This window comes from Protopterus annectens, chromosome 13.part0, assembly GCF_019279795.1.
Source record: "Protopterus annectens isolate FY-2018-M chromosome 13.part0, PAN1.0, whole genome shotgun sequence".
In the NCBI taxonomy this organism is placed as follows: Eukaryota; Metazoa; Chordata; order Ceratodontiformes; family Protopteridae; genus Protopterus; species Protopterus annectens.
The window spans coordinates 1,016,491,022-1,016,507,282 of record NC_056747.1 but is presented as its reverse complement, the minus strand read 5'-3'; the positions used below and the strand labels follow the sequence as shown (position 1 = coordinate 1,016,507,282).

The window sequence follows — 16,261 nt, the reverse complement described above, 5'->3', positions numbered from 1 at the left end:
AGGCTAATGGCCGCAAGGGGCTTTTTAAGCCTAGCCATGCATACGACGATTACCATCTCTTTGACAAACAGTATTAGCAGCGGCTTTTTTTCATTTTCAAATCTTACATTTTCAGAAGACAGTGGAATTTCCATTTTACTAGCCTAAATAATGCAAGACATCAGTGAGGTTTCTGAGCACTGAAATGCATTTAGGTGACACTACAGGGAGAAAAAAGTCCTAAAATGAGGTTGACTACAGTAGAGTGTAGAGTTATTCTTGAAGCTGTGTTATAGCATAGAAGTTTTAGTGATAACGGCTGATAACTAAGCCATACACATACTTGCCTCACAATTTTCAAGTGCCTGCAAAATGCCTTTAAATGAGCAAACCACTTTAATCCACATCATACAGAAGGATGCTCGGCCTTTTTTGTAGGAAGCTGAAAAATATAACCCAAAAACCAATGAATCAAAGATTCTACAAAACATTACAGACTAATTTCTGAGACGCCCAAAGTGCAGCTGCATACCATCTGTGCCAGGGGACCAGGTGTCTCTGGTGTCTTCTTTACTTAGGGAACTGCTAGACCAGAGGGTGAAAGAGACACAGAATGAACAGGCTTTTACTCAAGGCCATCTCTTGAACCCAGAAGGAAGGCATGGGGAGGTTCATATTGAATTAGTCGATTAAATAAATTCCTCATCATTCCAAAGTTCAAAATGTTGACCAGTCAAGACTTTTCCACTTCCATTGCCACAAACATTCCTAGCAACTATGGACCAAAAGAATGTATACATCTGTATATTCACATTGTCAATGGCTAGATAGCAATGCTAAGATTTGCAGCCCTTTGGCTTGTCTGCTGCACTGAGTGTCTTCACAAATGCCTGGCTTCCAGTAACAGTCTTCTGCAAGGCAAAAGGCATCCACATTAATTCCTACCTGGACGACTCTTTTCAGTTAAGTACATTTCCTACAGTAGGTCCACAAGGACTTTATCTTTAACTTGTTACAGGAAGCCTGGTCTTTTCATCAACTTGAACAGTCCAATTTAACTCCTACTAAAAGCTAAGTTTTTCTAGGGCCTCTGCTGAACCATGACCTCAAGAAAGCTTTATTATTAGGAGACAAGTGGACTCTCTTTCCAGAATGTTCTGGAGTGGAAAGTCAAAGCAAGGGAATTCTGAGTGCTGAGCTGCAACACTTCTATTTAAGTTGTAAAAGTATTATTTAACTTCTTTATTTTTCAAGCACAATTTATTCACTTAAGATTTTGTAGCTGGGTATTTATTATTACTGGACAAGAAGGTATTTAGCACTGCAGGTTGTTAAGCTGTTTCACCCACTTCTAAACCCAGGTCACTTCCCATATTACCCAGCTCATTCCTGTGCAAAAGTCATTCTTGCCTTTCTGGGGGTCAAGTTCTCTGGACAAGCACCAGAAGTGAGCCTCTTCTGTTTTTGCCAAGTAGGATTTTCTCCAGCTGATTTCCTAGCCCTCCTCCCTTTTTACAACACTTAGCATGTCTGCTAAATGATATGCCTGTTTGAGATCGGGGAGGGATCACTCAGGCTGTCAGCCTCAATGTGGTCAGACTAAGGTGCAGCAAGGACCCTCAGTTTTGAGTCAGTTGGTCCACTGTTTTCTTCTCATCAGGCCGTATAGGAAAAGGAACCAGTGAGCCAAAAAGAGGGCTATGAGAATCATATTTTTTTTGCCTGTCCTTTTGTATTCTGGTCACTATCCTATCGATTAAGGCTACAGAAAGGAAAGGGTTCAAAAAAGTACAGTTTTGTACCTACCATAAATGTAGATGTTAGAGTGCCTTCACTGCTGCAGTCATTACACTTAGGTTATCCTGCCGTCAGGCGGTCCCGCAGTTGGCCAGAGTTCCAAAGTCTTGGTCCGGCGTCGGTTGCTGTCGCTTCTTCCCTGATGTCAGTGCGCCAGGGGTATACAAGATGCAGCAGACGCCATTTTCTTCAGTTTTTCTTGCCCCAGATGTCGGGTGCCCCCAAATAGGTAGGCAATACATATTGCTAATAAAATAAAACATACAAAAAAGGTAAAAAAACCCCAAAACCTTCAGTTACCAGCAAATACACCACATAGGTAGTATAGGGATGAAAGGTATAGATAAGTCCCAGCTAAGAAAGAGGGGATGGCGGGTGGGTAACCTGGACTGCAGCAGTGAAGACACTAACATCTACATTTATGGTAGGTACAAAACTGTACTATGTTCATCGTGTTTCACTGCTGCAGTCCACTTGGGTGGAATCCCAAAGCTGAGTTAAGGTGGCTGGTTCTATATAGGATTTGGGGTGGCTATGAGGCCCTGCAGCACTGCAGTGGCAAAGCCAGCTCTGGATCTAGAATAAAGAGGCAAGTGATAATGCTTGGTAAAGGTGTGCACTGAATTCCAAGTTGCAACTTCCAAGATATCTTTGGTACGTACTCCTCTAAGGTAGGCAGTTGAAGTGGCTGTTGCCCTGGTGGAATGTGGTCTAATGTTACTAGGTACAGGTTTCCTATGCTGTGTGTAGCAGAACCGGATACAGTGTCCTATCCACTTTGAAATGGTCTGCTTTGAAATAGCCTTTCCCTGTGATCATGCAGCATATGCTACAAACAATTGCTCAGTAGAAACGTAATTGTCTGTGTATGTCCAAGGAATGCAGAAGTCTCTCCCCTTTATTCTGGGGATTTGGATAAAAAGTTGGCAAGTGAACAGCTTGGTTAAGAGCCACACTGGATTAGGGTTTGTTCTTAAAGAAACCCTGTCTTGGTGAAAAATGATGAAAGGCTCAACTGCCATTAGTGCTTGTAACTCTGAGACTCTTCGTGCTGAGGTTATTGCCAGAAGCAGAGCAGTTTTCCATGATACATATTTTAATTCTGCTGAATTGGCTGGCTCAAAAGGAGGTAAAGTTAGTTTTTCCAAGACAAAATTGAGGTCCCAAGTTGGTGTTGGTGCTCTCCGGGGCGGTCTTATGTTTTCAGCCCCTCTGAGGTACTGTTTTGGCAATGGATGAGAGAAAATAGGAGGATCTGTGTTGTAATGGGCCAAGATGGCAGAGGCGTGGATCTTAATGGATGAGAAGGATAGTCCTTTGTCCAGCATCTCCGTAAGTACTGTAATATCTGAGGAATATTTGGGACAAGAGGGTCAAAGCATTGAGCCCGGTTCCAGGCACAGAATCTCTTCCACTTTTCTGAATAAGATTTCCTGGTGCTAGGCCTCCTGGCCTCCAAAATGACATACATAACAGCTTTAGAGAGAGGTGTTGTCTGCTTGACTAATGAATCTGCCATGCAGCCAGGTTTAAGGTTTTGAGCTGACTGTGCAGGATCTGATTGTTTTGTTGAGTCAGAAGGTGCGGAGTTTGAGGTAAAATCCATGGTGGGCCTTGAGCTAAGTTCTTTAAGATTGGGTACCAGTGCTGGCGTGGCCAGTCTGGGGCAATCAGGATCATCTGTGTTTTTTCTTGTCTGGCTTTTAGGAGTACCTTTGAAAGGAGAGGCAGTGGTGGGAAGGCATACACTTTTAAGCTTTTTCAGCTGAACGAGAGAGCATCCACTTTCCACGCTTGTGTGTGATAAGTCCTTGTGCAGAATTTTTGTAGTTGGCAATTCACTGGGGAGGCAAAAAGATCTATGTCTGGGCACCCCCATTTTTGCGTTATCATGCTGAATACTTGTGGATTTAATTTCCACTCGTGAAGATCCATGATGTTTCTGCTTAAGTAGTCTGCCAGAGTATTTTTCTTTCCTGGCAGGAATTGTGCTTGTAGATGAACTTGATAGGTTAGAGCGGTGTTCCACAAGGTCATGGCTTGTCTGCATAGGGGATAAGAATGAGTGCCCCCTTGCTTGTTTATGTACCACATAACTGTGGTGTTGTCTGTCTTTAATAATAATTGTCCTGGATGCAGAAGGTCCTTGAAAGCCGTTAGTGCATTTTGTACAGCCAACATCTCTTTTTGATTGATGTGAAGATGCGTTTGGTCTGCGGTCCACTTGCCCTGAAAACATTTGCCTGCCATGTGTGCTCCCCCAGGCATAATCCGAAGCATCTGTTGTTAGTGTCTGCCTGGCTGTGGGTAGAGTGAAAGGCTGCCCCTTGTTGAGGTGACATGCCTGGACTCACCATCGAAACTCCTGTTGTAGGCAGGGAATTAGTGGTATTACTGCTTCCAAACTGTGGCAGTGTGGAGTCCAAACACTTTTTATATACCATTGTCATTTCCTCATATGCAGTCTGGCATATGGAATTAGTAGTATGCAGGATGCCATGAATCCCAAGGCCTGCAGAATTTTTCTTGCAGGGAGTTGGGTCTTTGTTGCCATCAATTGAAAGTACTGAGTCAGTCGTCCTTGCTTGCCTGGCGTGAGATAAGCCACCTGGGCCGTTGTATTTAAGCTGGCACCCAGGAATATTATCTCTTGTGAGGGCACAAGTTTTGACTTCTTTTCGTTTACTGTGTACCCTAGGCAAATTAACAACCTTTTTACAAATGCTAGATGCTTTAGAAGAATGTCCTTGCTCTCTACTTGAATAAGGCAGTCGTCCAGGTATGGATATACTTGAATTCCTTTTTGTCTACAAAATGCAATTACTGGTGCCTGGCACTTTGTGAAGTCCCTGGGCGCAGTAGAGAAGCCAAAGGGTAGTGCAGAGAATTGGTAGGTATCTTCTGCAATTGTGTCTGATAGGGACATGCAGGTATGCCTCTTTGAGGTCCAAAGTAACAAGCCAAGCCTTCTTGCCCAGCATGGGAAGAAGCTGCTGTAGTGTCAACATTTTGAATTTCGGAACATCCAGGTAAGTATTTAAAGTCGAAAGGTCTAGTATGGGTCTCCAGGTTTTGTCCTTTCTGGGGACCAGGAAAAGTCTTGAGTAAAATCCTTGTCCTTGTTCCTGTTGTGGCACTTTTTGAATAGCTGTCATGTCCATGAGGGCTGTAATTTGGTTTTGTGCCTCTGCCCATTGACTTTGTGGCAGGTCTGGCATTCCTTTTAGCCTTGGTAGAGTGTGAAAGTGGAACCTGTAACCTTGACGCACAATATTCAGAACCCATTTGTCTTTGGTGATTGTATGCCAATTTTGAGGAAAAAGTGCTAGTTTTCCCCTAAGGGAGCTGCCAAAAGGTAAGTGCTTGGCATTCGAAGGGGGAAGTCATTGGGATTGTTTCCTGTAAGATTGTGATTTGTCTTCACCTCCTTTTGGGGTTGAAGCACCCCACAGTCGTGGTCTGTAAGAGCCTTGGGGCTGAGATCTGCCTCTTGGGCGTCTGTATCTACCTCTTTGTGGTCTGTCTGACACTGGAAAGGACCAATTCTTTGAAGGCCAATTACTGCTAAATCGAGGTGGCTGTACCTGTAAGAAATCCTTCACTGTTTGCATAGATTTTGCCTTATCCTCCATTTTCTTTAATACCTCTTCTGCCTTAACACCAAATAAAATATCCTGCTGTAAATGAGCATCCAATAATTTTGCCTTAACATGATCTGGTAAACCTTGTTCTTTTAACCAAGCATGCCGTCGAATCACAGATCCTGTAACTGCTGCTCTACAAGAAGCCTCTAATGAATCAAAACCACATTGCAGAGTATGTTTTCCCACTTGTTCAGCTGCATGCAATAAATCCTGCATTTCCTTATAGTCAGGATGTTCTGAACTTGTAATCATGTTCTGTTTTAACAGAGACATTAAATATTCTTGGTATTTAAGCATGTGAAACTGGCAATTTAAAGCTCTCACTGCTAGAGCTGCAGAAGTGTAAACTTTCTTCCCCCATCTGTCTAATGTAGAATCCCTGTCAGAGGGAACTGGATTTTTAGCCGTGGAAGCCTTTACCCCTTTGGGACCCTGGGAAATAGTTTCTGGGTCAGCAACAGGGTTTTTATAAAGAAATTTGAGAGAGTCAGGGACTCCGTAGTACCTGTCTGGCTTGACCGGAGCAGGGGGCAAAGAATCAGGATTTAAACAGGATTCAGAGAACACATCATCCACAATATCTAACACTGGTAGAATGGCAAGGGGCCTGTCCTGAGGCAATAAAAGAAAGTCTCCAAGCCTTTTCTTGGATTCTGAGTAATCCTGGCCCTCCCAATGGAAATGCTCCCTCATGGTATGTAACGTTTCCCCAAAACAATAATCCTCAGGAGGAGAGGCTGAAGGAATTGATTTCTTCAGCATCAAGAGTCCTCATGGGGGGTAAAGAGTATCCCTGGTCTGAAGAGGTATCAGAATATATGGAAACCTGGTCAGAGTCAGTCAGTCTGTATCCTGCCTAGGCCTTTTATCAGGAGGGGGATGGGTACCCCTGATCAGAGTTACTAAGTCTTTGGCCATTTTGAGCATCTGTTTTTTAGGCATGGAGGCCTGTCCAGGTGAATCCTGTACTTGCTTCTTTGTCTTTAATGGAGTTTTAGACTTGGCTGTAGTTTTTATGCTAAGTTGTGAAGGTCTGAAAACACCCCCAGAAGCCGATGCCTGCTCAGCGGCTCCGGACCCATCTGAAGGGTTAGTTTCTGTAGGCCCAACACCTTGAGTATCCAGAGGCCTAGACATCTCCACGTGGGAGTCAGAGGCGGCCTGTGGCTCTGAGGTAGTGGGTGTCAGGGGCTGCGAAAGCGCCTCACTGAGAACCGGCGACTGGCCTAGAAGAGGCTTCATTGCCAGTTTTGGGCCTTGGATGCCTGTCCTTATCCTTGCCTTTGCGTTGTGTGTATTCCGGTCGTGGGTTGTTCCGACGGCATGATATAAAATTAAACCTTCAGCCAAAGTAATGGCGAGCAAAATCAAACAGACGTTTAATAGTGTGTTTGTTAAATCTAGCACAAAATCGACAACTAGTGACGTCGTGGTCTGGGCCTAGGCATGGAATACAGTAAGAATGAAAATCCTTATGAGGTATTTGCTTCCCACAAGAAATACAATTATTAACTTTTACTGACATCGGTCTGAGGCAAGAAAGAGTTTCCCCAACGGGGTACTTAGCTTTAATGAAGACTTCGGTTCTGAAATTCGAATTGAAAATCTCAGGAGTCGGCCAACTGGCACTTGCCAACTGCTTTTGCTTCGGGCACAGCACGGCAAGAAAGACTGTAGAAAATGGCGTCAGCTGCATCTTATATACCCCTGGCGCGCTGACGTCAGGGAAGAAGCGACAGCAACTGACGCCAGACCAAGACTTGAACTCTGGCCGACTGCAGGACCACCTGACTGCAGGATAACCCAAGTGTAATGACTGCAGTAGTGAAACACTATGAACATCTGATCTGTTCAATTCAGGGAGAAGGTATCTGACCTGCAGGTTCTTGGAGTTGCTACCCAGGAACAAAACTGTCTCAGCTGCCTGTTCAAATGAGAAGTAAACAAGTTTATGTCTGGTATATTCCATCTCCTGTTCAAGTCTAAGAAATATGTTGACGTGCAAACATCCATTTGCAAGGGTCTAATTGGGTCTGCTACCATGTTTTGTACTGAAGGAATATACAGGACTATTATGAAAACTAAACTTCTGCAGCCATCTCCTAAGCCTCAAGTCTACTACCATATTTTGTACTGAAGGATACAGGATCATCATGAAAACCCATACTTCGGTGGCTATCGCCCAAGTCTGTACGGCCAGTCTACACATCAAGTAGGCGCAAGTACCTCTCTATGTACTACATGACTGCATTGTTGTCTGTCTTCACGTGCAGCAGTCCCTCCTTCAGGGCAAGAGGAAATGCTTTTAGGGCCAAGATGAATGGCAACATCTCCAAGATACTTGTGCTTTTTTCTTTATCTTGTCCCTTCAGGACCTTTGCGCCTGGAGATTCCCCACTCTGCATTCCAGGAGTCCGTAGTAAAAGTCACTGTTAGTTTTGGGGCCAGAAGGGCATCCCTTGTTCTAAATACATTGCTGGGTACACCACAGGATCTCGCTCTTTACACATGGTAGCAGGGAAATCCTGGTCTCTGGAGGATGAATGTGCTGACAGCATCCATTTAAGTACCACTGGAGTTTCTTCACATGCAAACATGCTGAACAGACCTTTAAAATGCATGCGTCCATGTACATTAAGAATCTGAAGTATTACCTGGTTGTGATCCCCACTTTCTGAATGGAACTTTCAAAATGTTCAACAGCTACAATTTCTCCTGCAAAAAGAAGTCTCAGCATTAAGTGCTCATGCATGCCCCCAAGAAAATCACTTTTTGAGAGGGAATCTTGGAGAATATTTTCTCGTTAGCAGTTACTTCCAAATCTCTGAAGCCGCTTAGGAGGGAAGAATTCATAGTGTGCTGCACTATGGTTAGACGCTGACAAATGAGTGCACTTTGTTCTGCAAAAGGCCTTCATTGGAGCGACATATTTTGGCTTGTCCACTGCTCCGAGACAGCTTACAAAGGGCAAGGTGGTGAACCAATACTTCTCCCCAACTTCCAAAATGGCTGCACACTAATCAGCATCATAATTATAGCTCTCCCAGTGTCAAAAAAGACAATGAGAAATAAGAGCCAGTGATATTGTCAGCTCGAGGAAAATTCAGTTACTGGCTAGTAAGTACACTGTCTGGATACCAGCAAAGAAGAAATTTAGAGAACCCGAAAGAAAAAACAACAAAGGTGAAGAGAATCCTGCAGCTCTTCAGTAAAAAGCAATTCAAACTTCAGCTTTGACACAACAGAAGCTTCCAGTAATTTAGAGGAAAAAAAATCAAATGTACTCAGCTGTGATTAAAATAAGTGCAGTCATGAAGAGAGACATAGAGGCACTCTCTGACCATGTAGCCCAGGCTGGTATGACCCTGACCTTGAGTAGCATCTTGCCCTCACCAAGAATTATGCCACAGTATAAAGACAAAATGATCAGTTTCAACAACTGGCCAAAGTATTGGTGTCATTCAAAGGGGATCCAATGTCTGTCAGCCCGGGATGATATGCTCGACAAGCCACGTTGCTTCGCTAGGGACTGCTTGCACCGGTCACCCTTAGGCTTTCGTATACTGGCCAAGGCTCTTGCCACCCCCCCCCATAGTGCCTTTTTTAGGCAAGGCTCAAAGGACAAACCCACCTCCATAGACAACCCAAGGATAAAAAAACTAAAGGTAATGCTACTCAATGCCAGAAGTCTAAACCTCAAGATGCACGCACTCGAGGCTCTCCTCAGTAAGGAGAAAATTGATGTCTGTGCAGTAACAGAAACCTGGTTCAAGGCTCCTGAGAGCACCCCAGCACTACCAGATTATAACTCATACCATGCGTTTCGGCCCCAAAACTCGGACCGAAGCACAAAAGGAGGGGGAGTATCTATATGCAAAGATACCTACACCTCCAGGTTAGTGGCACTGCACGAAGCATTGGAAGCCATCCATGTGCAACTAACAGCGGGCAAAACTGCCTTTCAGTTTGTAGCCTGCTACAGAACACCCTCCCTATTACAGGAACCCCACTTGGCATTCCTGAGAACACTGGAGAATATGAAGGTCTCTCCAAACACTATGTTATTGGGTGACTTCAACTACCCAAACACTGACTGGGAAAACTACTCAAGCCCAAACACCCTCGCCCAACGGTTCCTTGAATTTATAAACTAACACAATGCAACAACTGGTCACCACTCCCACAAGAGGGAACAACATATTGGACCTGGTCATCACCAACATGGGGACTATGTTCCACACCAGAGGTAAACCCCTCATTGGTAAGATCAGACCATAAACAAATTTCCCTGGACAGCCATATCCCATCCCCACCCCCAGCCAAGGAAATCACTGTAAAGAATTTCTCAAAAGCCAACTTTCCACTTCTCAAGACTGAGGTGGAATCCTTCAAAGCCGCTGGGCCAGAGGATAATACAGCCCAATCCGCAGAACCCTTTACAAATGCATTCTATGAGCACCTGCAGGAATGCATGGATCGTGCTATCCCAAATAAAACCAAGACTCACTCCTCCAAAAACAGGAGACTGGTCTGGTGGACCCCGGCCATAAATAAGCTATACAACAGAAGGAGGAAGCTACTACATGACCGAGCAAAATCCCAAAAAGGGAAGGTATCTCTAATCAGCATTAGCAAGAAACTTCGATCCCTCATAAAATCATGAAAGGCCAGTTTCGAAAGAAAAATTGCCCTAGACACTAAAGATAATCACAAGACCTTCTTTAGTTATGTCAGGAACATGGGCGGAAACTCCCAGATATGCTCTGAATTGTTGCATAACAGTACAAAATATACCGAACCTACAGACATAGCCAACATCCTGGCAGACAGATTCAGCACAAACCCCCCCCCCAAAGGAGCAAATGTCTATCCCAACTGAATGTAACCTCCCTGACATCACAGATGCACAGGTGAAAGCTGCCCTCTCCAAAGCAAAAAAAAAAAAAAAAACAGCATCTATGGGACCGGACGGTGTCCCAGGCTGTGTCTTACACGAGCTCCAAGAAGAACTGAACCCTCACATTAAGTCACTGTTCAAACTTAGCCTTACTACAGGATATGTACCCAAAGAATGGTGTACAGCTATAGTGGTCCCACTCCACAAAGGTGGTGCCACAACGGACCCCGAAAACTATCGCCCCATAAGCCTGACTAATCTGGTCTGTAAAGCTATGGAACGTATTATCATGGAACTCAAAGACACTGGGAGCCTCCAGACACTGGACCCTACCCAATTCGGCTTTATTAAGGGCAGATCTTGCCTCTTAAACCTAGTTGATTTCTTTGAAACAGTTACCAAAGCCATAGATGAGGGCAAGGTAGTCCACACAGCCTACCTGGACCTCGCAAAAGCCTTCGACAAAATACCCCACTCGGGCATCATAAACAAGCTTACCAGCTTAAATATCAACCCCTATATCACAAGATGGGTTGCAAACTGGCTCAGAGATAGAACCCACATGGTCAGAATCGCAGGTGCCATGTCCGAATCCAAACCACTTACAAGTGGCACCACACAGGGCTCAGTTCTGGGACCTCTCTTGTTCGGTATATACTTCTCTGAGGTTCAGGCTACCATGGACGGGGATTATGGCTGACAAAGTTCACAGATGACTTCAAAATGGGGGCCATAATCGAATCTCCAGCTGACACAAGCATCCTCCAAAAGAGTCTCACAAGAGACGGATGCTTGGTGCCAGAGCCATGGCCTCAAGCTAAATGCTAAAAAGTGCATAGTCATCCCCTTTGGGAAAAACAAGGTGCCCAAAAATTACCACAGAGGTGGTAATCCATTAAGTACGGAAGAAGTAATTAGAGATTTGGGGACCAACATAGACAGTAATCTCTCCTTTGATAATCACGTTGCCAAAGTGGTTAGAAAGACCTTCTATATAGCCAACCTCATCACGAAAGGGTTCGCGTCTAGATCAAGAGAGGTCATTGTGCCCCTCTACTCGTCACTCATCAGGCCCATAATTGAATACAATGCCCCTTTTGGGATGTACCTTACCCGACACCTGCAGCAACTGGACAGACCCCAAAAGTACCTCACCAAGAGGATCATGGGCTACAAACAGATGTCCTATGCAGCTCGACTAAAGAAAAGTAGTTTTGTACCTACCATAAATGTAGATGTCCGATAGGTATGCATCTGTAGTCCTTACATATGGGTTGTCCTGCCTCAGGCAGCCCTTCGGTCGGCCGGATTCCAAAGTCTGGGTCCGGTGTTGGCTGATGTTGCCCTTTTCCCGACGTCAGAGCGCCTGGGATATAAAAGCGTCAGCCGACGCCATCTTCCTCAGTTTTTCTTGCCCCAGATGCCAGTTGCCCTCTAAGTAAGGCTAAATTTGGAGAGATGAAAAATTTCCAAACATGCGCAGCAATAAAAAACAAATACACCATAAAAGATAGCCCCAGCTAGCTAAAAAGGGGGATAGGAACCCCAAGTATACCACAGAGGGGTAGGAGGGAGGGAAAACCTGACTGCAGATGCATACCTATCGGACATCTACATTTATGGTAGGTACAAAACTGTACTATGTCCTTCAAGGATGCATCTGCAGTCCTTACATATGGGTAGAATACCATAGCCAAGCTGGGGGAGGGTGGGACCTAAGAAAAGGATGGTGTAGCTAACATGCCCTGCAGGACTGCCGTAGCAAAGCCTGCTCTGGATCTGGAATATAAGGGCAAGTTGTAATGCTTGGAAAATGTATGCACGGAGCTCCATGTAGCAGCTTCTAAAATGTCCTTTGTAGCCACCCCTCTTAAGAAGGCTGTGGAGTTGGCTGTTGCTCTGGTGGAATGAGGCCTTATGTTAGCTGGCACAGCTTTTCCATGAAGAGAGTAACAGAACCGAATGCAATTTCCTATCCATTTTGAAATTGTCTGTTTGGAAATTGCTTTTCCTTGTACACCAGCAGCATATGCTACAAAGAGTTGGTCAGTTTTTCTGTAAGTCTTAGTTCTGTCCAAGTAGTAGCGCAACTGTCTGTGGATGTCCAAAGTATGCAGAAGTTTCTCTCCTTTATTTTGTGGATTTGGAAAGAAGGTAGGCAGGTGAATAGCTTGGTTCAGTGAAACCCTTGATACCACCTTTGGCATGAATGAAGGATTAGTTCTCAAAGAGACTTTGTCCTGATGAAAAATGAGAAATGGCTGTACTGCCATGAGAGCCTGTAACTCAGATACTCTTCTTGCTGAGGTTATGGCCAGAAGGAAGGCAGTCTTCCAAGACAGGAATTGTAGTTCTGAAGATGCTGCTGGTTCAAAGGGAGGAAGGGTTAATTTTTCCAACATGAAGTTAAGGTCCCATGTAGGCACTGGTGGTTTCCTTGGAGGGTTGATGTTTTTTATCCCTCTTAGAAACTGCCTTAGTAGAGGAAGAGAGAATACAGGTGGATCAGTGTTGTACTCTGCTGAAATTGCTGAAGCATGAATTTTTATGGAGGAATAAGAAAGGCCATTATGGAGCATTTCAGCCAAGTATTCCAGAATATGTGGAATGCTCATCACTGTCGGATCTTGACCCTTTGTGTTCCAGGTAACAAATCTTTCCATTTTGCTGAATATGCTTTTCTTGTGGAAGGCGGCTTCCATGATGATATCCTTTACCCTCTTGGATAGTTTATCCTGGCGAGGAGTCAAGGAATTTTCCAGGCTGTCAGCTGTAAGGTTTTTAGGCTGGAGTGCAGAGTCTTGTAATTGTGCTGTGTCAGAAGGAGTGGCCATTGTGGTAGAGGCCAAGGTTTCGTGCTTGACATGCTCCTTAACAGTGGGTTACCAGTGTTGTCTTGGCCAGTCTGGAGCTATCAGAATTATTTTTGGTTGCTCTGTCCTGATCTTCAGTAAGACCTTTGTCATTAATGGCAGCGGTGGGAATGCATATACTGTTAGAGTATTCCAGCTGAAGGAGAGGGCGTCCACTTTCCATGCTTGAGGATGGTATGTCCTTGTGCAGAATTTCCTCAGATGATGGTTGTGGTGTGAAGCAAAAAGATCTATGTCCGGCCTTCCCCATGATTGTGTTATCTGGAGAAAGATATCTGGTGCTCAGGCTGTCCGCCAGAACATTGTCTTTCCCTGGTACGAACCGGGATTGTAGCTCTATATTGAGTTTTAGGGAAAGTTCCCACAGATTCATTGCCAGCCTGCAAATAGGGTATGAATGGGTACCTCCTTGCTTGTTTATGTACCACATAACTGTGGTATTGTCTGTCTTTATTAACAGGTGACCCTGGTGCAGGAAGTGCTTGAAAGCCTCGATGGAATGTATCACTGCCAGCATTTCCTTTTGGTTGATGTGCAGATGTAATTCTTTTTGTGTCCATTGTCCTTGAATGCATCTGCCCTCCATGTGCGCTCCCCATCCATGGTCTGAGGCGTCCGTTGTAATAGTTTGGCTGATATGCGGCTTGCTGAAAGGCAGGCCCATGTTTGACTGGCTTGCTTTTGCCCACCACAGGAATTCCTTTTGAAGGTATGGAATGAGGGGGATCAAGGTTTCTAGGCAGTGACTGTGCTGAGACCATAGACTCCTTAGGTACCATTGTAGTTTTCTCATATGCAGCCTTGCTTGTGGAATCAGAAGAATGCAAGATGCCATGAAGCCCAGGGCCTGCAGGATTTTCCTTGCAGTTAGCTGGGTTTGTGTTGCCAGATTTCTGAAATAATCCGGTAATTGTGCTTGTTTTTCTTCTGTGAGAAAAGCCATTTGGGTGTTTGTATCCAGTTTTGCACCCAGGAAAATTATTTGTTGGGATGGAGCAAGTCTTGATTTCTGAATGTTGACTGTGTATCCCAAGGCCTGTAGTAGTTGGATGGCATAGTTTAAGTGTTTTACCAATGTTTGCTGGCTGTCCGCTTGTATGAGGCAGTTGTCCAGGTATGGGTATATTTGAATCCCCTGAAGTCTGCAATGTGCAATTACTGATGCCAGGCATTTCGTGAATACTCTGGGCGCAGTAGATAAGCCAAAGGGCAATGCTGAGAATTGATAATGCTCTGAACCTGCAAGAAATCTGAGGTGTCTTCTGCAACTTTGTCCGATAGGGACATGCAGGTATGCCTCCTTGAGGTCTAGAGTTACCAGCCAGGACCCCTTGCCCAGCATGGGAAGGAGTTGCTGTAAGGTCAGCATTTTGAATTTTGGCACGATGAGGTAAGTATTCAGTGCGGACAAGTCCAGAATAGGCCTCCATTGTTTTTCTTTTCTTGGAATAAGGAATAGTCTGGAATAAAATCCTTGGCCTTGTTCTGTGAGAGGAACCCTTTCTATTGCTTTCATTTGTAGTAGTTTTGAAATTTGTTTGAAAGCCTCTGCCCTTTGGTTTGGTGGCAGGTGTGGCATGCCTTGTCTGTTTGGTAATGTATGAAAATGGAATCTGTATCCTTTGTCTATTATTTGCAGTATCCATTTGTCCTTTGTAATACTGTGCCAATTTTCTGATAATAAAGATAGCTTTCCGCCCAAAGGTGCTTCCAATTGAGCCCTGGTTGGCGGGAAGTCAAGTCATTGACATGGTCCTTGTGTAACAGTTGTAGGTCCTGCAGTACCTCTCTGGTTAGGAGGCTGCCATTGACGTCCTCTGTAGGAGCCTCGAGCTTGCCCTCTACCTCTGGCACGCCTGTTTCTGCCTCTTTGAAATCTGTGTCCGGAAAGGACCAATTCTTAGAAGGCCAATTTCTGCTGAATCTTGGTGGTTGGACCTGGAGAAAATCTTTGACTGTTTGTACTGATTTAGCCTTTTCCTCAAATTTCTTTAAGACCTCTTGAGTCGTGCAGCCAAATAACTTTTGCTTTTCCAGCGGAGCATCCAGAAGCTTTGCTTTAACATGATCTGGCAGTGTTTGTTCCTTAAGCCAAGCATGTCTACGTATGACTGCACCTGTCATTGCTGACCTACATGAAGCTTCCAATGCATCATAACCACACTGCAAGAAATGGTTGCTAACCTACTGGGAGTTATGTACCAGATCCAGAAGTGCCTTGCGATCTAGGGGTTCAGGCGAAGATAGTTTTTTTATGCAATTCATCTAACAAATACTCTTGGTACTGTATCATATGGAATTGACAATTTAATGCTCTCATAGAAAGAGTGGAAGAAGTATACACTTTTTTACCCCATCTCTCTAAAGCCCTGGACTCCCTTTCAGAAGGGAGTGGATTTTTAGTAGTGGTGGTTGCAACCCCTTTAGGGCCCTGGGAAATAGTTTCTGGGTCAGCAGAGTGGCCCTTGTAAAGGAAATGATGCGAGTCCGGGGCCCTGTAGTACCTGTCGGGTTTGACAGGAGCCGGGGTGGGGGGGGGATAATACTAGACTCAGAGTACACATCATCAATGACATTTAAAACAGGAGGAATAGCCAAAGGTCTATGCTGAGGTAAATGCAAAAAAGTCCTTAATCTCTTCCTGGAATCAGAGAATTCCTGGCCCTGCCATTTGAAATGCTCTCTCATGGAGTGAAGGGTGTCCCCAAGGGACAACTCTTCAGGAGGGGAGGCCAAGGGAATAGATTCCTCTGCATCAGAATCCTTGTAGGCCGTAAAGGCCTCCTACTGGTAGTCTGATAGGGCAGAGTCATCTGAGGCCTCAGCAGAAGACTGGGGATCTGTCTGCTCACCCCTGGGCCTTTTGTCTTGAGGAGGTTGAAAGCCCCTGTCCGGATGTGGCTGAGAGCCCCTAATTAAGGAAATAAGGTCCTCAGCTAAACTTAAAATCTGTGAACCGGTAGAGGATCCCTGAGGAATAGCCTTGGGAGGGAGAGATTTTGGCTGTTTAGCAGCTTTAGCATGTGTAAAAATGCCTTTATGGACATGGATACAGGAGGCCTGGCTGCCCC

At 44.8% G+C, this 16,261-nt stretch overlaps 1 protein-coding gene across 2 annotated transcripts in view; it reads right to left on the bottom strand.

Moving 5' to 3' along the window:
- Positions 1-16,261, bottom strand: part of WIPF2 (WAS/WASL interacting protein family member 2) — a 950,999-nt gene that overhangs the window by 292,978 nt on the left and 641,760 nt on the right. The gene's annotated exons all lie outside the window — the stretch shown is intronic.